We start from the raw sequence: 22,988 nt of genomic DNA, 5'->3' as shown, positions 1-22,988 counted from the left end.
AACTGACATCCTATAGGGACTACAAATCACCCAGGAGCTGAAGAAACCCCCCAGGTGATAAATCCTTGAGCCGGAACCATGTTTCACTAACCTAGACTTATAACCTCACCCTTGACCCTATCTGCATGTGGTTTTGAGCCTCGAACCACACTCACAAGCCTTGCTCCATGTGATTATGACCCTAGAACTCTAGTTTTGTGCCTGAGATCTTAGCCACTTTTCTAGTCTAGTCTCTAGACCACTTCCCATAACTTCATGTAACTTTCTAGAATCATATTTCTCATAATGAAAACTTGAATCATTCAAACTTGAAGTCAGAACTTGACATAGATTTCCTATAACACATGAGACATTTCATCAAACATGTAAGCTATAGGTCATGAATGCATATATGTACATAATATTCTGAGATTTATTTGAGAATCACCAAGAAGGATCTATGCCCTCTCCACATAGTTGCAACAACACTTATTAATCCATATATTTATCAACCATTAGATAACTAAACAAATCATGACATGAGCCATAGATAACATACATCATATAACCAACAAATATCCAACATAAAAACCATGGAAACTCAGCCATAATATCACCAACATAATCACTACAAGTATACATGAATCATAGTAGAATAATATCTCTTATTAATATATGAAAGTAGCAACCAAGTCAAGGACTTCCACATACCACCCGACCATAGATGGGGTTGAACCAATTCTCTCTTTCATCCAATCACCCTTATGCCATATTCCAAGCATGAATGTGGGTTCTCATGGAATAACCAAAACAAAACCAAACCAGGGCTTCCAGAGGCCAAACCACCTCAACTCTCCTCCATAGTGATTCCACCTCAACGGTCCAAAAATAACTAACATCAACTAGATCGGTCTCTACCCAAGTTGTCCAAGGCTCTAGGAACCAGGTACTCAACCCGCAACCTTCCAGGGCTCCATAGAATTTATCCAACCCAAATCTAGGGACTAGCAACTCAACCTACCAAGGGCTCCAGATCATTTGTCCCAACCTAGGCTCCAGGACAAGTAACTCAACCCAAGTTGTTCCAGGTCTTCCAAATCATTTGTTCCAACCCACATCCATAAGGAACATGAGCACCAATTGAAAAAACAATCAAGTGGAAAAACCCACAACACCCTCATTATCTAGGAAATGGAAAGGCAAGGCTAAAACCACTATCAATCTAAGGATATCTCCATGCTAATTACAGCTGTTACACAGTAATTTGTCACTGTCTCCCTGTCAGTCACCCTACTGTGTCAGGAATTCACAATAATCAAGTTCATGCGTTCTGAACTGGCCAAAAACCCATTTTTCCAAATTTTTCCTCATCAGCGCGTTTGTTTCTAAAATATCGTCTGTTTCTAAAATATCCGCGATGACTGGCGCTTTATAACAGACCGCGTGCGCTGCCAGCGCGGAAGCACACGCCTTTCCCGCGCTGATCGAAATTTCATGACCAGCGCAGCCTCTGTTTGTATCTACCCGCGCTGACATGGCCTTTTCCATTATGTCTTTGCGACGTCAGCGTGCCAGACCAGTTATGCACCCGCGCTGATCTAGTTTTGGCGAATTTGTTCCAACAGCCAGCCTTCCAGATAACTCCAGGCTTGGTTGTTGGCCTTCTGGGTATCGACTCCCTTCTATGGCATGTCTGTTCGACCCTTTGCAACCACTTCCCTTGAGGATAAGCTCATCCTTCCACTCTTTTAAGAGGCTCCTTCTCCTATATAAACCTCCACCATTACCCTGAGCAGCTAGTTTGGAATAGCTTGGATTGTGTAGAGCTTATAGTGCTCAGATTGCTGCTACTATAGGTATTTGGTGTGCCAAGTGTGGAAGTGCATGATAGCTTAGGGAAGGTTTTGTTGTGTTGCTTGGGTGAGAGAGAGAGTTTCTTGTCTTGGGAGAATCATTTCCAAAGGTGAATGCTTGAGACACTTGCTGACTGGCCCCTCCTGAGAAGGTTACCGACGTCAGAACATTTGGTTGTACTCTTCTCTGCTTGATTAATAATAGATGACTGCTATTATTGTTCCATTCTCATTTGTCTATGCAATGGTTAATGTGAATTACATCTTTTCTGACTGATGTATGGTTGCTTTTATTAGATTTCACGCTTGTGTTTGTTTCCTCTTCGTGTGTGCAGGTGTCTATTCGCGGAGATCGCGGAGGATCGTGACCGGCCAAAGCGAAGGAGTGAAGGTGGCATCTCTTCATCAAACAACAGCACTGGAATCCAAGTAGGTGCTCTTTACCTCTTGTTTAATCGCAATTAGGAACATGCATAGTAGCATTGACTGATTGTTGCTAGACCCTTGCTGGGCTAGTAGGGATCGCCTCTATCCGTAGAGGGGATTTACCTCTCCAACAATTTGGCAACTCCACTAGGGATCAGCCTTTTGTCTCTTGTGTCCATTCTTTGTGCTTGAATTTGATTTTTCTCTCTTTTCAAGTTTTGGGGATTGTTTCTCTGCTTGTAGCCTTCCTGGGTCCATCTGGGAAGTGTCTTGATTGTTAAAAGGTCTCTACCTTTGGTTTGGGAGTTTTTTGCTTTGATTCTACTCGTTTTTACCTTCAGCGCGGTTTAATTCAAAACAGACGCGCTGACGTCGCACACCTGCTTCTTTGTTTTCCCTGTCATCGCCCCTGTACGAATAACAGTCGCGCTGACCTCGTTTTTGAGACAGCGCGCTTTATCCGTGTTCTTCCGCGCTGACGTCGCAAAGTTGCTACGGGCCTTCTCTTGTCAGCGCCGAGTTGCTGAAGGCTACCCGCGCTGATCCTGTAGAATTCTTTTTTGTCCAAATTAGCCTCCTGAACCTGTTGCTTTGACTTTCCCCTCTTCTCTCCACTTGGTTTGTGACTTGTCTTTCATTACCTGAGCTCTGAGCTGCTTGTTTGCGAAGTCTTGTTCCACAGGGTTTCGTTTTTGCTCATTTTTTCAGTTTTGCAAATACCTTCCTCTTTGCTCTCGCTGCTTGGTTTGTATTTCCGCCATCACTTTTACAGTTGCTGGATTGTGTTGAATCTCTAATTGACTGGTTGGGACTCTTATCCTCCGGGTGTTTGCTTTTCTCCATTGATTTCGCACTCTAGCCCTAGGGCATCTAGTGGCCGTGTGTGTGTCAAGCCTTCCGTAGGGATTTTGTTCTTTTGTTTGACCAGCCAACTTCAGATTTGTTTGTTTTTACACTTGTTCGGTGATTGTTGAAGTATTTTTGGTTGTGTTTCCAAGCGGCTTGAATCCTTGCTTGTCTCGCCGAGCTTAGATCACATAGCTCGTGCGGAACTTGGTTTTTCCTTTTGATTTGGAAATCTTTGTTGGATGTTTTGGGAACTTTGTGTGCTTTCATTAAGTGATTTGCTTGGTGTTCCTGTTCCTCCAAATTCATTTAGATGCTTTGTGCCATTGAAAGAAAATCAAACTAGTAGCTTTGCTTTTGAGAATTGAAAAGGAAAAGAACATTTCATTGATTCGCATTTTCAAAAGAAAAAGTTTCCTTTCCTTGCTTTTAGCTGCATTAGGTTGTTTGATTGCTCGTATTCGTTTTGTTTGATCAAAAATTCTTTACCTTCTCATAGCTAGAATTCATCGAACAAAATGGTATTCTTTGGCATGTAGTTTGCATCTAGGTAATTGTGAGAGAACATACGATAGGACCTGAAATCGAAACTTAATTTCAAGATCAACTATAAAATGAACTGAATTAATCTAAAAACGCATTGGAACTAAACGCAAACATCTAGAGGTCTAGGTTAGAGACGTGTTCCGGCGTCTTTAAACATAGTCACTGTTGTTTCACATTATGGTTGGGTGATTCCTCCTTCTGTGACTCGATAGTGGTCTAACACGGACTGCGCTCCCACGTACTGTCGCGTATATAGGGAGACCCCACTAGGCTTTTATCCTTTATCCATAGGAAGCCGAGTCTGCCGCCTTGTGAACCGTAACGCACCGAACACAGCATTCGGGAAGATTGACTGCAGTACGGAAAGTCCTTGGCTCTCATACGATTGCTAAGGTGTATAAGCAGTTTTACGGGTCGCTTGGTAAACCCTATACCTAGAGTCTCCAGAGCAGTCACTTTTGATCCTTTTCGGACTCCCTAAATGAAAAGGTGCCTGTGAGCGTCTTGTCACTTCATGCTCAATAAAAATTCGAAGGAGACTGGAGTCATCTTTTCGCCCTTTTCTCGACTCTTGAAACATGAAAAGGTCAAGTTTGGTTCTTTTGTCTTAAAATTAATTCGGCCACGATAACATCACCTGGTTAGATCTTGTGTGCGTTAGCTTTGAGTAGGGTCTTAATCGTTAGTTTTCTTTAGGTTTTCTAAGGGGTCTTGTCATCCTGGCTGACCCGTCAACTCCCGGTCCAAGTGATCAAGGTTCTCCATCTTCTGTTGCTCCAGAGGTACTAGTTGTAAGCGGTACTCTTCCCATTGTTCCGAGTATCCAGCCTATCAACGTACGTGCCCCAGGCGACGAAGATTACATAGAATATTGGAATCCTATCTGGGAGCCTAACAGCGATAATACCCCTCGGACTCCTTTCGGTATGTCGTCTCCAATGTCTACTTCCCCCATGGATGAGATAGCTTCCAGCACAGGTGAGACACCCGTGGTGACAGATATTGAAACTCCGATCCCGGCTTCCTCTCCACTCCCTCCACGATATCAGTCAATGAGGGACAGGATAGCCGCTAGAACTACTTCTACGACTATATGGGATCCTAGTCTTATTGCCACCACGGGGCCCTTTATTTCGCGACCTCTTAATACACCTCTTACTTCAGGTCTTAACACGCCTGTTACCTCAGTTCCCACCAATCCAACTATTTGTGTAGCACGCTCGACTCCGGTCATCAGTGCTGTGCCAGCATCCTCATCTACAAACCCTGGAGCTGGTCCCTCTTCTGGTGGCATTCCAGGAGCAGGACCGTATGATGCCCATGGGCAGCCCATTGTGGACCCAGATTACCAAGGTCCACTCTTTTATTATGATGCGAATGGCGAGTACCTCGAGAACGTTTCGTCCCTGCCTCATCGTCCTTTCGAGGAGAACCAAGAACCATTGGACGTTACATATGATCCTGTTACTCATGTTTTTCATGGGCGCCGGAATCCTCCCGGACAGCCCCAAGGACCACCCAATCAAGGCCAGCCGCCTTATGTGCAAACCCCTCAAGGGCAACCACTTTATGGCCCGCCTTACCCAGGACAATCTGGGGGCCTACAGGGACAACCCTACCCGGGACAACCCTCGGCCATTGGAGGTCCGTCGTATTCATACCAAGGTCAACCTACTGGATATCCAGGGCAACCTGGTACCCAGCAAGGTTACCCAACTGGACAACCCGGGCAGCCTTACATTCAACAAGGCCAACCCGGTTTCCAGCAAGGGTACCCATCCGGACAAACTGGGCAAGTTTATACTCCTCAAAATCAACCAGCAGTCCAGCAGGGATACCCTCTTGGGCAGGGGGGGCAACCCTACTTACAGCAGGGCCAACCTACCGCCCAGTCTGGTCATCTTTCTGGGCAGGGTGGGCAACCCTATGTTCAGCAGGGTCAACCCACTGCTCAATCCATGCATCCTTCTGGGCAAGGGGGGCAGCCTGCTATACAGCAAGGCCAACCCTCTGCTCAGCCTACGCACCAAAGGGGGCAGCCCGCTATACAGCAAGCCCAGCCCTCTGCTCAGTCTGTGCACCCTGGGGGGCAGACGGGCCAACCTTCTATGCAGCAAGGTCAACCCGTTGTCCGCCCTAATCATCCATCTGGACAAGCTGGCCAACCTCAGGGTCAACCAGCTGTCCAGCCAGCTCAGTCATCCGTTCCGCAAGGACAACCCTTGGTGGTTCACGGACAACCTGGTACCCAGCAAGTCCATCCTGCTGGCCAACCAGGTCCATCTCAAATCCAACCAAGTCAACCTTCGGGACAGATGGTTCAACCCCAGCCGGTTCAAGGACATTACTCTGGGCCTCAAACTCAAACGGGTTATCAAACGCAAGGTGGGCCACAGCCTCAACCTTCTTACCAGACGCAGCCTCCCTATCAGGCTCAGTATGGGGCCCAGCAACCATATGGCTACCAGCAACCCCAGGGGCAGACTCAGTTTGCTCCTTATCAAAATTATCAACAGCCGTAGGTCACTCCTTACCAAAATTATCAGTATGGTTCACCTGTGGGGCAAGATGCTAATACGTGGGGAGCTGGGGGGCAGACACAGGGACAGCCGTCCGCATATGGCCAGAATCCGTATGGACAGAACCCCTACGGACAAGGTCCCTATGCAACAGGCCCTTTTGGGCCAGGTCCATCGGGACAAAGTTCTTACGCACTAGGCCCTTCAGGACCAGGTCCGTCCGGACAGAGTTCGTGGGGGCAACCACCATCTGGTTGGAACCCTAATGTTGCCTCAAATCCGCAGCCACAAATGTCCTTTAACCCGCAATTACCATTCTTAGCGACGTTGGAACTGCCTGATGTGTCCAAGTTAACAAATGATCCTATTTTGCATAATCCGTATTGGCCACCGGTTCCGACCAAAATACCAGGTGATTGTCCAAAGTTTGATGGCAAAGCTGGTGAAGACCCTCAGGCCCATGTAATGACTTATCACCTTTGGTGTTCATCGAACTCATGGCTTGATGATTCTATCTGGCTTCACCTCTTTCAGAGAACTCTCACTGGTTCAGCCGCTAAGTGGTACATCGAACTGAATCGCGGCATGTTTCAAGATTTCAACTCGTTGGCTATGGCCTTTTTGACTCATTTTCAGTTACCCATTCGGTACGAGACTGGGACACATCTTCTCACGTCTCTCAAACAGGATACGGCTACGCACATCTCTGATCATATACATGAATGGAGAAGGCGTCGTCGCTTGATTAAATTTTGGATTCCTGATCAACTCCTGACCGACTGGTTCACGACTTCCTTTGTCCCTAAGATTGCAAAAGACATCGCAATGGGAGCGTGTGTAACTGAAGAGCAAGCAATCGCGCGAGCTCAGTACCTCGACTTAGTGTACTCTCAGTCAGGTACTTTGTATGAGTATTTGCCAGATGCCCCGAGGCCTGGACAGCCCAAGGCTCCACCAAAGCCCTCTGTTGATGGGGTCATTGGTTCTGTCAATTCGTCATCAAAGAAATCGGCTGCGAACCCTGGGAAACAGAAACAGAACACCTCTAACGAAAATGCTTCTCAGGGCCAATCAATTTCTGGGACTACCTCCGAGGTAAACGCCGTCCAGTCCACCGCGGCGGATAAATCCTCGAAAGGCAAAAAGAAAGGGAAAGCTAAAGATAAATCTGGACAGCCCAAGCAGGGCCCTCCTAAACCTCCCTCCGAGGAAGGAGCTAAACGGAAACCTAAGTATCCCTGTCTCATCTGCGATGAGGATCACTATACCAAGGATTGCCCAAGGCGGTCCGAGGTTAGTCGACTTTTGAAAGGTGCTCCGGGGCCTCCTGTTGTGCTAAAAGAGCCTTTCCCTTCCCAGCAGACGCAAATGGTGGCAGATCCCTCTCAATCCTCTTCCTCGTTCGGTTCTCAAGTGTTCATGGCTGGAACGATTCCCATCCATGTTTCAACTCAAGCGAAAGATTATCCATCTCTAGCCGGGAAAGAGCCGGAGGTTCCCTCCAGCACTCCTCCGTCCAGTTCTGGTCCCCTTCACATCGAACGGCCCAGCACTGAGACGATCCCCTGACCCCCTCCCAAAGGTGTACTCAGGAAGTCATCTTATAACCCCAATGCTCGTGCTGCCCAGCACTATAGCATTGTCGAGGACTTAGCTCAGGCTCCGTCTGCTATGTCCGCGTTAGAAGTCCTCCAGAGCGTTAGGTGCTCTTTACCTCTTGTTTAATCGCAATTAGGAACATGCATAGTAGCATTGACTGATTGTTGCTAGACCCTTGCTGGGCTAGTAGGGATCGCCTCTATCCGTAGAGGGGATTTACCTCTCCAACAACAACATATAACTATAAATTACATGCATATACCATGCATCCAAAAATCAGCAAGGAATTACACTTTCCGTATGTTACTTGCAAAGCAATCCAACAGTGGTTGTTGATCCAACTACTCCCTTGCACTTTCTTGATTTCCTTTTCCTTCCTTCTCCAAATCCAAGTGAATACTAGAGTGCTCCAAGCATGCTCCAAGAATTCTCTAAGTGTCCAAGAGTATGAGAGAATGAGAGAATGAAATGAGAGAGCCAAAACTGAACTGAAAGAAGCTAAACCAAAAAAAGTTGTGAACTAATCCTTTGAAGCCTTTTTATCATTGATGCCTCTATTTTCTTCATTTTCCTTCATTTTTCCTCTAATTTCCTTAGCATACAAATTTGTGTCTCTTCACCTTCCTTTTCTCCTATTTTCCTTTATTTCATAAATAAAATGTCAATTATTGTCATTTTGCCTTTGCCAATTTCCATAGCCATTAATTAATCACATATGATGCCCACTATAGTGTTTTTCCCAACAATCATCTCGAAATATCCCATGATCTTGGTCTTATTTTATTTACATGGAAAATCAACCAGGGGTTGTTACAAACCCCTCCCCCTTGGGGGAACACCATCCTCAGTGTCTTATTACACATATGACCAAAAAACCACTGAAAACAAAACATACTTCCCATAGATCTTTATAACATATCTCAATGCAGTATTTACAATAAAAACTACTGCAAACCATGACCAACATAACAAACATGAAAATCATACCGCTTATTGGAGCTTTATAACACAACCCATCGTGGTATCTACAACAACATCCATATGTATATTAAAACCTCATTTTCTTGGACCAACAAATAATGAAAGATATAAAACCCGCATTTTATCATCCATCTCCCATGTAGCTTCAACAGGACCAAAGTGCTTCCACTGCACTTTAACCTACTTGATTTCTTTGTTCTATAGCATGAGTTGTTTCCATTGTAACATGAATTATGGTTCTAGATGCAATTCTCCCTCTAGTTCCACCTATAATACAGACGAGTCAATTACATGATCAACATCATGAACATACTTCTTAAATAATGAAATATGGAAAATATCATGGGCTTTCACTATCGGAGGTAGTTCAAGTTTATAGCCACTAGTCCAATCGTCTCAAGGATCTCAAAAGGCCCGCAATTCGAGGTGCCAACTTGGCACATGATCCAATCCTAAAGGAGCTCTTCTTGGGCTTGATGCATAAGTACATATGCTCCCCAACCTAAAACTCCTTAAATACCATGTGCTTATTTGCATATACCTTCTACCTGTCGTGTGTTGTCTTCAAATTCCTTTTAATAACATGCATTTCTTATTCCATCTCTGCCAACATATTTGGTTCACTAGATCACTCTAGTTGATAGGAGTATTACAACTCTTCCCATAAAGAGCTTCAAATGGACTCATCTTAAAGGACTCCTTATGCCCATTATTATATGCAAACTCTACTAGTGGAAGATACTCTTCCCACTTCCTCTGCTGATGCATGACATACATCCTCACTATGTCCTCAAGAATCTTGTTAACCCTCTTTGTTTGTCCATTTTTTATGGATGATAAGTTGTACTGAAAGCCAAATTTGTCCCCAAACCTACAAACAACTCCTTCCAAAACATGGAAGTGAACTTTGCATCTCTATCAGATACAATATTCTTGGTAACACCGTGCAAACTCACTACCTCCTTGATGAAAGTCAGAGCTACCTCACTAGTTTAATTCATATAATTGACTGCAATGAAGTGAGCTACCTTACTTAACTTGTCAACCGCAACCATGATGGAATCATGTTGTCCTAATTTCCTTGGAAAACCTGTAATGAAGTCCATGGAAATGACCTCCCATTTCGACTCTAGAATTGGAATCAGCTACAATAACCCACCTGGATGCTTACACTCTGCTTTTATTTGCTGATAGTCCAAACATCTCGCAACAAACTCAACCACCTCTTTCTTCAAGTTCAGCCAATGATAGAATTTCTTAACAGTTGTCAATGTCTTATGATATCCTGGGTGACCTGAATACAACTTGACATGAAACTCCCTCAAGATAATATTCTTGAGCTCACTGTCGTTTGGCACATAAATATTGTTCCTGAATCTAACCAAGCCATCTATCGTGAGGTGATACTCTTCATCCCTATCACCTTCACCATGCTACTATTACATGTGCCTCAACTTCTCATACATGTCATCATGTTGTCTTTCCTACAATATTTTCTCCTGCAAATCTATCCCATAAGAACTCATTGTTGTAATTTGATTCACCTACACTCTCCTACTGAGAGAATTTTCGACCATGTTCTCTTTTCCCTTAATGTATGTGATCTCAAATTCAAACTCACTGAGGGTATACAACCATCTAGCTTGTGTGGAATTCATATTGGGTTGGTCAAACAAGTACCTCATCCCATTATGATCACTCATCAAGACGAACCTCTTGCAAAGAAGATAATGGCTCCACATCTTCAACGCATGAATAATAGTTTCCAACTCAAGGTCATGAGTCACATAGTTCTACTCATGCTCATTCAGTTTCCTTGACTCATAACATACCACCTGTCCTTCTTGCATTAGGACACCACCAAGTCCTCTCTTCCAAGCATTTGTACAAACCACAAACTCTTTATCTAGATTGCAATATTCAATACTAGAGCATTTGTAAGAAAATGCTTCAACTACTCAAAGCTATATGCACGCTTCTCAGTCCATTCAAACTTATTTCCTTTCCTCTGCAAAGATGTAGTAGGATAGAAAATGTGTGAGAAGTTCCTAATGAACCTCTTGTAGTAACCTGCTAATCCCATGAATGATTTAACCTCATCCACATTCCTAGGGGTTTCCCATTCCATGGTAGCTCCGATATTTTCCAGGTCTACTGCTATACCTTCCTTGGAAACAACATGTCCCAAGTAATGAACTTCTATTTAAAATAAACTACACTTACTAATCTTTCCATACAACTGATGCTCTCTCAACAATTTTAACGCTATTTCTAGGTGTTATGCATGCTCTTACTCATTCATAGAATATATCAATATATAATCAATGAGCATTATCACAAACTTGTCTAGATAAGGACACAACACACTATTCATCAAACACATGAAAGTAGTTGGAGCATTAGTAAGACCAAAAGTAACTACCACAAACTGACAATGACCACACTTGGTTCGGAATGCGTTTTGTAGATGTCCTCTTATTTGATGCGTACTAGATGATATCCTGATTTCAAGTCAATATTCAAGAACATTGTTTCTCCCTTCCACTGATCAAACAAATCATCAATTTGCAACAAAGTATACATGTTCTCGATGGTCACCTTGTTCAACCGCTTATAATTAATACAAACCCTGAGATTACCATCCTTCTTCTTCACAAACAGTACTGGTGCACCCAAAGGCGACACACTTGGACTAGTGTACCCCTTATCAAGCATATCCTTAAGTTGTAACTTCAATTCCACCAACTCTAGAGTTCTCATCCTACACAGTGCCTTTGATGTCGGTGTTGCTCCTAATACCAACTCAATAGAAAAGTCCACTTCTCTATGAGGCATTAACTTTGAAATCTCTACTAGAAATACATCCTAAAACTACTACAAAACTAGATACCTCTTCAAGACTTTAACATCCTCAACATCCTTCCCTTTTTCACTAGAAATATGAATTGCAGACAATACACATACTTTCCTGCTACTGCACTTTACATGCATAGTTGTAACCATTCTCACTAATGTAAGATTCTTTCCTTGCAAGATTCTTCTTTCCCCGTCATCATCTAGGCACTCAATAGCCTTATCATAGAAATATACATTAGTCTTGTGAATTTAAAACCAATCCATACCCAATAGCATATTGTATGATCCCAAAAAAACACATTTATATGTGTTTATGTAGACATATCATTCAGCTCAAATGCATAAGATCTCAACCAATGATGAACTCTTTTCTTGGTACCTATAGCCAACTGCCCCAACCAAGACTCTACATGCGCTTATTTATTCAAGAAACACTTATCCACTAGGTCAGGAGTGATATAATTATAGTTAGATCCATGGTTAATCAAAATAGAAAGAACTTGATCACAAAGTTTACCTTCCATCTCAATAGTAGATTCCTAATGAACAACCTACCTATTATCCACTACTGCATAAATCTGAGGAATGCTCTGTCCAACATACCCAACTGTTTGTGCCTCCTGAGCATTGTAAAACTGAGGTCTGCCACCCTGATGTTGTGGACAATCTCTCCTGCGATGATCCTTACCACAAGTTCAATATTGCAAAGGCTTCATGCCATCACCCTTGTTTTTCTCCTCAAACTGAAATCCTTGTCCTTTATCAATTGTATTGAATTTCTTGTACGACATTGCATTCTCCTTGTTACCTACATCTTGAGGTCTTCATCGCTTATTATCCCACTTTCCTTTAGTCTTATCATTACCTTTCCAAGCCTACTTACATTCTGGCTTATGCTTAGACTACTCATAATAATGCTTCAACTTCCCAATTACTTCCTCCAATGTATGAGGCTCTTCATACTTAATTTTATCTTTAAATGCTAATGGAAATCCACTAATGAAACTTTTAACCTTTGCCTTATCATCCTTAATATATGGCACATACCTTAAAAATACCAAAAACTTAGTCATGTACTCTTCATCTGTCATAGACCCCATCTTAAGCTCATAGAATTCCTTGGCCTTTCAGTCATAGTATCTCTCTGATAATTACTTCTTTCTAAAAATTATCTTAATCTCATGCCAAATCAACTCCTATATCTTAATGCCTCCAACATGCTTCACATCTTCCCACAAGATGTTTGGTTTCCCTTGAGACTGAAAATTGTTATCCTGGCTTTCATATTATTTTTATAATCATGCAACTTGAAGAACTTCTTCCCAAGCAGCCATGCTTCTCCATCTTCTAGTTTATTTAGCTTTCCATCAAAGGTAGGAGCCTTGGCTTTCTTAAACTCATCCGAAAAGTACTTCTTCTCACTCCTCATGTAAGGATGATAAGCGATGATGAACATTATGTCTCTCTGACCTAGAACTAGAATAAAACCTATAACCACTACATCTCCTATCAGGTGTATCCATCCATCTGCTACCTTTGACTGTGTCATCCTTGTCCTACCTATGTCCTCCATGAGACCTGTTACAATTTTCCTTGTTAGGCCTTTCCTCCTATCCATAATTGATCTGTGGTTGTCCCTGTCTCTGTAAATATGACAAAATCTGAAGGATCACTGCATTAACCTCTGCTTGCTTTTCCTGAGCTCTGGAAATTATTTCCTGTGATTCAATTATCTTGTCATTATCCACCTTACAACTTCTAATTTCTACCTTTAAACTTCTCAATGTATCTGCTATGTCAAGAGAGTACTCATCTCCTTGATGCTTAGCTAATATTAAGGAGTGTCGCGTGAAATGTAATCCACCATCTTGCTTGTCATCTCTGATCTTCTACTTCCTCAAAAAATACCATGTTCGATAAACCAAATATAAACATAATCCAACATACCTTAGTGAGGTTCAGGGGAAGCTATCTCGTCTGCACAACTTAGTCCAGATTAGCATGATATATATATATATATATATATATATATATATATATATATATATATATATATATATATATATATATATATATATCAATCATCATAACATACCAACATCATCAACCTCAACATGATGACACCAATGCAATAATGACCATCACGAGAGATAATCAACATGCATGCATGATAAACACATAGACAATCGGAAATGCATACATAACAATCACATCTACCCTGAGGTCCAATGCTACAACTTTTCTCTGATTGCAATCTGTAACCACGATATCAGAGGAAAGGTTGTAGGGAATGGAACTGCTATGATACAACTCTGTAACCATCCCTCTCACATTTACCCAAATTCATTATCTCATCAGGGTAAACATGAGATGAGTGTCACTATGACCTGACCCGGCCTCCTAGTTCCAGTTAAGGAAGTGGTGCCTACAAATTGACCATAAACTAATATCTGACAGGGACTTCAAATCACCCAGGAATGGAAGAAACCCCCCAGGTGGTCAATCACTAAGCTGGAAACTTGTTTCACTAACCTAGACCTATAACCACACCCTTGACATTGTCTATGTGTGGTTGTGAGCCTCCAACCGCACTCACAAGCCTTTCTCCATGCAGTTATGACCCTAGATCTCTAGTTATATGTCTGCAGTCCCGAGGTTTGAGCCACTTTTCTAGGCTCATCTCCATACCATTACCCAGAACTTCCTGTAAATTCCTAGAATCATTTCTCATAATGACAATGTGAATCATTCAAACTTGAAGTCATAACTTAACTGAGACTGCCTAGAACACACTAGAAATTTTGTCAAACATATGGACAACATCTAAGCTACAGGTCATGAATGCATATCTGATCATAAGAGTCTGAGATTCATCTGAGAAACAACAAGAAGGCTCTATTCCCTCTCCAGATAGTTGCAACAATATTTATTATTCCATATATTCATCAACCATTAGATAAATAAACAAAACATGACATGAGCCACAGATAAAATATATCATGTAACCAACAAATAACAAACAAATATCCATCATAGAAACCATGGCATCTCAACCATAATATCACCAACATAATCATTATAATTATACATGAATCACAATAGAAGAATATCTCTTATTAATATATGAAAATAGCAACCAAGTCGGGGACTTCCATGTACCACCCGACCGTAGATTGGGTTAAACCAAATCTCTCTTTTCGCTAATCACCCCTGCACATATCCAGGCATGAATGTGGGATCTCATGGTATAACCAAAACAAAACCAAACCATGGCTTCTAGAAGCCAAACCACCTCAATCCTCCTCCATGGTGATTCCACCTCTATGGGCCGGAAATCACTTCTCTACCCAAGTTGTCTAAGGCTCTAGGAACTAGTAACTCAACCCGCAGCCTTCAAAGGCTCCAAAGTGTTTGTCCAACCTAGAACCAGGGACTAGTAACTCAACCTAAGTTGTTGCATGGCTTCCAGAGTGTTCGTTTCAACCCACGGCCATATGGAACATGAGCACCACTAATAAAAACAATCAAGTGGAAAAACCCACAACACCATGGCTATCCAAGAAATGCAAAGGCAATGCTAAAACCACTGTCAGTCCAAGCATATCCCCATTCCAATGACAATACATAGCCAGAAAATAACATGCATATACCATGCATCCATAAATCAACAAGGAAACCACACATGCAACATGTTACCTACTAATAAATCTAGTTGTAGTTGTTGATCCAACTATTCCCTTTCACTTTCCTGCTTTCCTTTTCCTTCCTTCTCCAAATCCAAGTGAATAATAGAGTGATCCAAGCATGCACCGAGAATGATCTAGTGTGCAAGAGTATGAGAGAAAGAAATGAGAGAGCCAAAATTGCACTGGAAAAAGCTAAACTATAAAAAGATGTCAATTTATCCTCTAAAGCCTTTATATCATTGATGCCTATATTTTCTTCATTTTCCTTCATTTTTCCTCTAATTTCTTTAGCATACAAATCTGTGTCTCTTCACCTTCCTTTTCTCCTATTTTCTTTTATTTCATAAATAAAATGTCAATTATTGTCACTTTTCATTTGCCAATGCCTTTTCCAATTTCCATAGCCATTAATTAATCTCAAGTGATTCCCAATATAGTGTTTTTCCCAACATTCAGCTTGGAATATGTGTCACATGAGCTTGTTCTTATTTTATTTACATGGAAATTCAACCAGGGGTTGTTACACTCTTTCCAATTTTTTACTTGCCCACATACCTTGCAGCTCAATTAGATGCCTTATTTTTTGACAGAACATGCAATGAGGGAAGGCTTTTTATCTGTGTTTAATATTCCATCGTTGATGATCAAAATCCAGTTGCATCAATAAAACAAGCATAGCATTATAATGGATCTCATAAATTTACAAGCACATATACAGACTCATTACTCAACAATTTGTTCATTGTTCAATTCTAATTAGCACAATTAAAATCAATTTTCTAATGAGTACCAAATTACTTCCCTAACTCTATTTGGTGAATGAGCTTATTTTATTGGCACACTTTAAACCATTCTTTTCCAAGAATAAGTAAATCTTGTAGCTTGATTATTTCACACATGCATTATACAATAAGTAACAAAAAAGAAAACTAATTAAACTAAACTAATCCTACTCTACAAAGCATGTTAAAAATAGGTGAAATCATATTTCAGTGGAGCCAATCAAATTCTTTTATTCCTGCATATGTACATACCAAAAATTAGCAACATAAATAAAATTATTATTAAACTATTAAAATAAAACTTCAATTTATTATATACATCTATTTCTAATAAGTTTGGGAAAAAAAATTATTTACAGGAATCCTCTCTTCTTCTTCTTCTTTTTGGTTCGGCTGGTGAGACATGTCCGGGGGGATTGAACTTTTGATCCCCTGGATACACAAGGGATTGCCAACATGTTTTTTTTCAATTGTGCTACCACCCGTAAACTACAAGAAACATTTCTTGAAATGAATTCTCCAACCATATTCTAATTAGATCATAGAAATTAGGATGAACATATGCTAATGATTGGAGAAGATCCAAAGGAGGACATGATAACGGACAAATTCGAATGATTTATGTTTAAATAATCTGGCCTGTAAAATAATGTTAATATTATGTACAAAAGGAAGAGTATTAGCATAAATATTTTGCAAAATTGACTTTTTAAAATAATTTTCAAATGGATCCTCGAAGTCATAATGGAAATGCTAATGAGCCGTCAAAAGGCTTATAGAAGGGCTTGAATTCTCAAGAGTCGAGGCTTGTGGAAGATTTATTTTAAATGATTGAATAAGTTGGTATGACATGAACATCAAATGGAATTGAATGACTTGAAGTTTTTGAAGCTCATGGTCTAGGCTTTGAAATCCATTTTCATGTGCTTCCACTAACAGACTCGGTGAGTATTCAACACTTTACTTCTCAATTTTCCAATATAGGATATCGAAAAATCAAAAAATAAAAGTAGTATATAAATATGAAAAGAACCTTAACAAATGAAGAAGAAACAATAAATTTGTATTGTCATTTAAACTAATGTTACAAGACAGTTTGGTTTTATTTGAAAAAAATTCCTCCTCACAAGGATTGGTCAAGATAATGGCACTGGAATTAATACCAACATCTAATTGTGAACATGAAAGAGGTTTAAGACTATGATCAAGAATGGTAACTTGAATAACGTTAGAATAAAAAACTAGAATAGATTTCTCTTTTTGAAAATTACAGTCACTGTGGCATTTTGGGGATTCAAGATGAGAATCTTTTGTAGTGATATTAGTATAAGAAGATCTCTCATCTTTAAATATAGATTGATTTTTAGTATTAAGAACATGAGAATTTAATTATGGGAGAAATAAATCAATTCCTCAAACTCAAAATCGTCATCATAAATGAATTCACAATTTGTTAGCACTCCCTTCATTTGTAAAAGACACATTAGAAAAAGAAGAATAATTAAATGCACTTTGATGAGAATTCTCAGCACTGTTGAAAAAATGATCATTAAATGACTCTTTACCATGATCAAAACTAATTGGAAATTCATTATTTGTTAAATCTATGACATCTCTTCTATTTTCTAAAACCGCATTTATGTGAGAAGGAATTGTTGAGTGATTAACAAATGAATTAAGATCAGCAAAAAGATCGGGATAGAGGGAGAAATGGTTGTTTAAAGATATGAATATGAAACTTTCTCTTCTTTGTAGATTCTTCCTTATTTTCCTCAATGCATATTTCAAATTCATCATTATGAATTTGGTTGACGACACTTTCTCGAGAACTAATGTTTGGCTGCTCCAAACTTTGTGTTGTAGGAAGTGCATTGCTAAAAGAAATATTTTGACTCATATTTTTTATTTGAATTGCTAATTGCTTATTTTCTCCTTTATTATAAACAACATATTTATTTTGAAGTAGAGCAGTGGATTCATCAACAATAGCATGATTTAAAGCACTCAGGATCAACATAAATTTGGTTGGATGTGCTTATGTCTTTCTGAGATGGCTCATTAGCAAATTCTGCACTTTCTGCTTGATGAGAAATGACCATGCTATTGATAAAAAGTGGCTCTTCAACAACGAAAAATGTGCTAAAAAAGTGATATCTTTTGGTTCATTGTGAATATTTGGAATGCAAGGAAGTGAAAGGATGTGTTGAAACCATTCAATTAACTCAATATCTAAAGGTCTATCTTTAGATTTTTATTTCAAACAAATTAACTAGAATCTAATTGTAAAATCTATTGTAGATTCATATACAAATTTGTGTGAGTGTTGAAGTTCGATGCATACATGTTTGTAGTGACAGCCTTCAAATTTGTGAAGGAACTTAGTGATCAATTCATCTCAACTATGAATAGAGGCAACTAGTAGAGATTCACACCATATTTTGGCTTTGCCTATGAAAGTTAGAGTAAAAACAATGCATAGAGCATCTTCGTCAATATCAAAGAAAGTAGAATTTGAAAACTTTTGAATAAATGGCAAACATGATCATATGTGGAAGCATTACTTGTACCATCAAATTTTACCTTCAAGAAGAGTCCTACAATTTTCATTGGAGTGCTTTAGGATGCACGACCAGAGATGTGACTCCAAATGGGAAGTTTAGAAGGAGCCATTACAAATAAATAAAAACTTTAAAATACAAAATTCCAAAAGGACAACTTTTTGTTGGCCCTCATTCTAGTGCCAAAATTGTTGATGGCCAAAAATGACCATAATCAACATTAGGGAGATCCCCCGGTCAGGGCCCCAACTAAGCCCTTATCAATTTGGAATGGTGATTCTGACTAGCTCAAATGGGTCAGTTACCCCTTACTCTCATTGTCAACTTGTGATATCTCTAATTGTCATCAACAACAAGACGCAATTAGATTTACCTGTTGTAGTGCACTTGTAAGAAAGAAATCCTTAGGTTAATTTGAGGGCTCAGCAGACCCACCAATGATATTGCTCTTGTGTAAGGAGACTTCTAAAAATGAAATGAATTAATCTAAATGTAGACCTACTAGTCTTACTAATGCAGAAAAACAACGCAAAATACTCTAACTCGGCACATAGGAAATAGTTTCTAAATACCAAGTGAAAATATTTAAAGATGATGGGGATTCAACATGTGTTTTTTTATAAATATCAAGTTTTTGTAGAATTTCCCACTGTAGATCACCAGATAATGCAATATACTAAAGCAAAATACTTGATCTACTTCTACAAACAAACTTGTGGAAGCTTAATCAATTTTGAGCAAGATCAAATAGAACACATATAACAGAGAATGAGAAATCAATCACACATGAACACAGAAGAATACTCTGGGGAAAGCCTCAGCTAAAAACCTTGATCTCTGTATTATCATACAAGTGGAAATATGTCTGGATTACACAAAGCTTTAGCTCATAAGCTATCCAGCTCTCAGTACAATCCCTCAATGCTTCTCATAGAATGAATAGACACAACGTATGCCTTCCTCCAGACCTCCAAGCCTCCTATTTCCTTGCACAGTTTCTCTTGGGTCCTCTGGCTGCCACCTGTGTGAATTGACCTCTCACACAACTCACCAAACTCAGAACTAACTACGCAATCTCCAAGGAATGAATTCCTTTTACATGCAAGAGATATCCTCAATGGAATATTCCTGCAACTAATAGTATAATGTCCCATCATCTGATCTCAATTGTGTTGAGAATGCAACAAGATGATGGAGCTTAGTGGAAAGGAGTCACCTTCACTAAGTGGGCCCGCAGGCTATTTTTGGCGCAAAGTCTATTTTTAGACTATGTCTATTTTTAGACATATGGATCATGGTCTATGAGTTGCAGTATGTTATTTGTGGATGATTGGTCATGTTGGTAAAAATAGATGGACTTCTATTTTTAGACATATGGGCAGGTTTCTATTTTTAGACTGCCAGGCTAAAAATAGAACAGTCGAATATTATTGTCTCATAATAATATTTGGACTATAAACATTATCTTATCCTCTTGGAGCACTTCAGTTTGAGCTACAGATGTGGCACATGCAGCTGTCAGAAGGAAATACGCTTTCTTTGTGGGTCAGTTGAGCTATTGCATGCAGGACTTCAGTTAGAACTCATGTGGTTGAGTTTCGGTGGAGTTGATTGTGGAGTTGATGGAGTTGTGTTCAGTTTGACTTGGTTGAACTAGTTGTATTTTAGTCTAACTAAAGAATACACTAGTGATGAGTTGTGTGAATTAAATATTAATTAATTCACTAATTATTAACTCATAATGCAACTAAAGAATACATCACTTAACTCAGTGAATGTACAGTTCAGTGGAGACAGGTGTTAGAGGTTGAGATTGCTATCAGTTGTGACTATAGTTGTGCATGAGATCTTGCACAATCAATGGGATTGAGTTATGCCAATGAGGACTGCGCAGTGTGGGCCAATACCAAGGTAATTGTAGCCTGTGCTCACATGATTTTCACTTTGCATTGTGCAATGGAGGCAGGAAAAGCAGCGGAGGAGATTTGAACCTGTGACTTGTTCGGATCTGAGCTAGTTTTGTGTGTAACAGGTGGAGATAGTACTGAGTACTTGTGAGGAGTATTGTACTATGTATTGTTACATGTTCTCAATCATTATAATATACAGATAGTGTGGGGTTTTCAGCTGTATGCTTTCCCCGAGTTACATACTGTGTTAATGTGCGCATGTGATTGATGTTTCATTGTTTTTAATGCTACTAAATTGATGATCAACGTAGAGGAGATTATGTATTGTGCATGTATTCCGCAATAGTGTATAATCGGGATAATCTCTGTGAATAAGTGTTTATTATTCAAAATTTCTACAAACTAGGTCTCTGACTGAACTAACATGCATGAGTTATTTATGAGAGAATATTCAGTTATCTGAAGTGCAGCAGTTACATGCATGCATGCATTAACTAACTGAACTCACAATCAGTTCCACAAACTGTTGGAACTAATCTAACTGGACTTAACTCAGTTAACTGAGCTAACTAATTACAACTCAAAGTACAACTCATCTTGATCTCCTTAATCAAGGGATAACTTCCTCAATCAAAGGGGAAATTGTTGCATGTCTTCACATAGACTTCATGTTTGATTTTCTCCAACTAATTAACTCAAGATGAATTAATTAATTATTTTTCAAACAGCTGCTAACATCAAATTTTAATTCTAATTCTCAATTTTAGCACTTCTAAATCTATTTCAAGGACTAACTAAAATTGGAATGTATCCCGAAATGCTATTTATAGCAGTGCTATTTTTAGCACTTCTATTTTTATCATTTCTTGTTGCTATTTTCAACACTCCCTCTCAACAAGAAAGGGATTATCAGTCACCCCAATCCTATCTCTATGGAACTCAAACTTGCATTTTGATAATGCCTTAGTCAAAATATCTGCATCCTGTTCCTCGGTCGAAACATACAGCAACAACATGATCTTCTTCACCACACAGTCTCGAAGATGATGATACCGGATATTGATGTGCTTGCACCTGTCATGAAATACTAGATCCTTAGAGAGTTTGATACAACTCTGATTATCGCAGTAGATCACAGTTGGATCCATCCTCTGACCAGACAATCCAACAAGAATTTTCTGCATCCAAATGGCCTCACATGCTGCCTGACTGACAGCCATGTATTCAGCCTCTACTGAGCTAAGTGCAACTGGCCTCTATTTTCTGTTGTACCAAGAAACTACAACTGAACCAAGGTTGAAAATTCCTCCTGGAGTGCTCTTCTGGTCTGATGGACTCCCTGTCCAATCTGTATCTGTGAAGCCCTGAAGCTTCACTCCCTCTGTCCATTTGTACGACAATCCATACCGAGATGTGCCTCTAAGGTATCTCAACACATGCTTCACTACCTTCCAAAATAGCTTGGTAGGTTGAACCATAGCTTGACTCAGCTGGTTCACCGCAAAGCACAAATCTGATCATGTGTTCACTAGATACATCAATGAACCCACAAGCTATCAATAAACAGTAGCAGCTACTACCTCACCTGAAGTAGAATCCTCCTTCCTCCAATTACTAGCTAGAGGAGTCTGCATGGGCTTGCACTTCTCCATGTGGAATCGCCTGAGTATCTCATTGGCATACTTGCCTTAAGACACAAACACTTCCCCATCCTTCTGCCACACTTCCATGCCTAGAAAGTAGTGCATAAGACCCATGTCTTTCATCTCAAACTCTCTTGCAAGGTCCTCCTTGCAAGACTTGATCAACTGATTATCACCTGTCAATATCAGATCATCAACATAAAGAAGAATAATCAATGGCTTATCTTCTACCATGATGTGGTAAAGGTTCGCATCTACTTCACTCTTGGTGAAGCCCAACCTGGTGACATAGCTGTCGATCCTGGTGTACCAAGCACGAGGTGCTTGCTTCAGCCCGTACAAAGCCCTCTTGAGTCGGCGCACATGTGACTCATTATCAAAGGTCTCAAAACCCTCTGGCTACTCAATGTACACCTCTTCCTCAATCTTCCCATTGAGGAATGCAGTCTTCACATCCATCTGATGGATATTCCAACCCATCTGAGCTGATAGTTCCAACATCAATCAGATAGATGAGTACCTTGCTACAGGAGAAAAACTCTCATCGTAGTCGATCCCCTCGACCTGTGAGAAACCATGGGAAACAAACCTTGCCTTATGTTTCTCAACACTGCCATAAGCTGCTTGCTTTACCTTGTAAAGCCATCAGGAACTCACCACTGACTTGTCCTCCGATCTTGGGACAGCATCCCAAACACAGTTCCAAAAGAAAGAGTCGTACTCCTCCACCATAGCATCAACCCAGACTGGTTGTTGCACTGCTTCCTCAAATGAAGAAGGTTCGGTCTCTACAAACTCCCCAAT

Source organism: Pinus tabuliformis, chromosome J (assembly GCF_031772625.1).
Source record: "Pinus tabuliformis cultivar Carrire ecotype Pingquan chromosome J, CPIR1, whole genome shotgun sequence".
Taxonomy (NCBI): Eukaryota; Viridiplantae; Streptophyta; class Pinopsida; order Pinales; family Pinaceae; genus Pinus; species Pinus tabuliformis.
Note: the sequence above shows the minus strand (reverse complement) of the source record.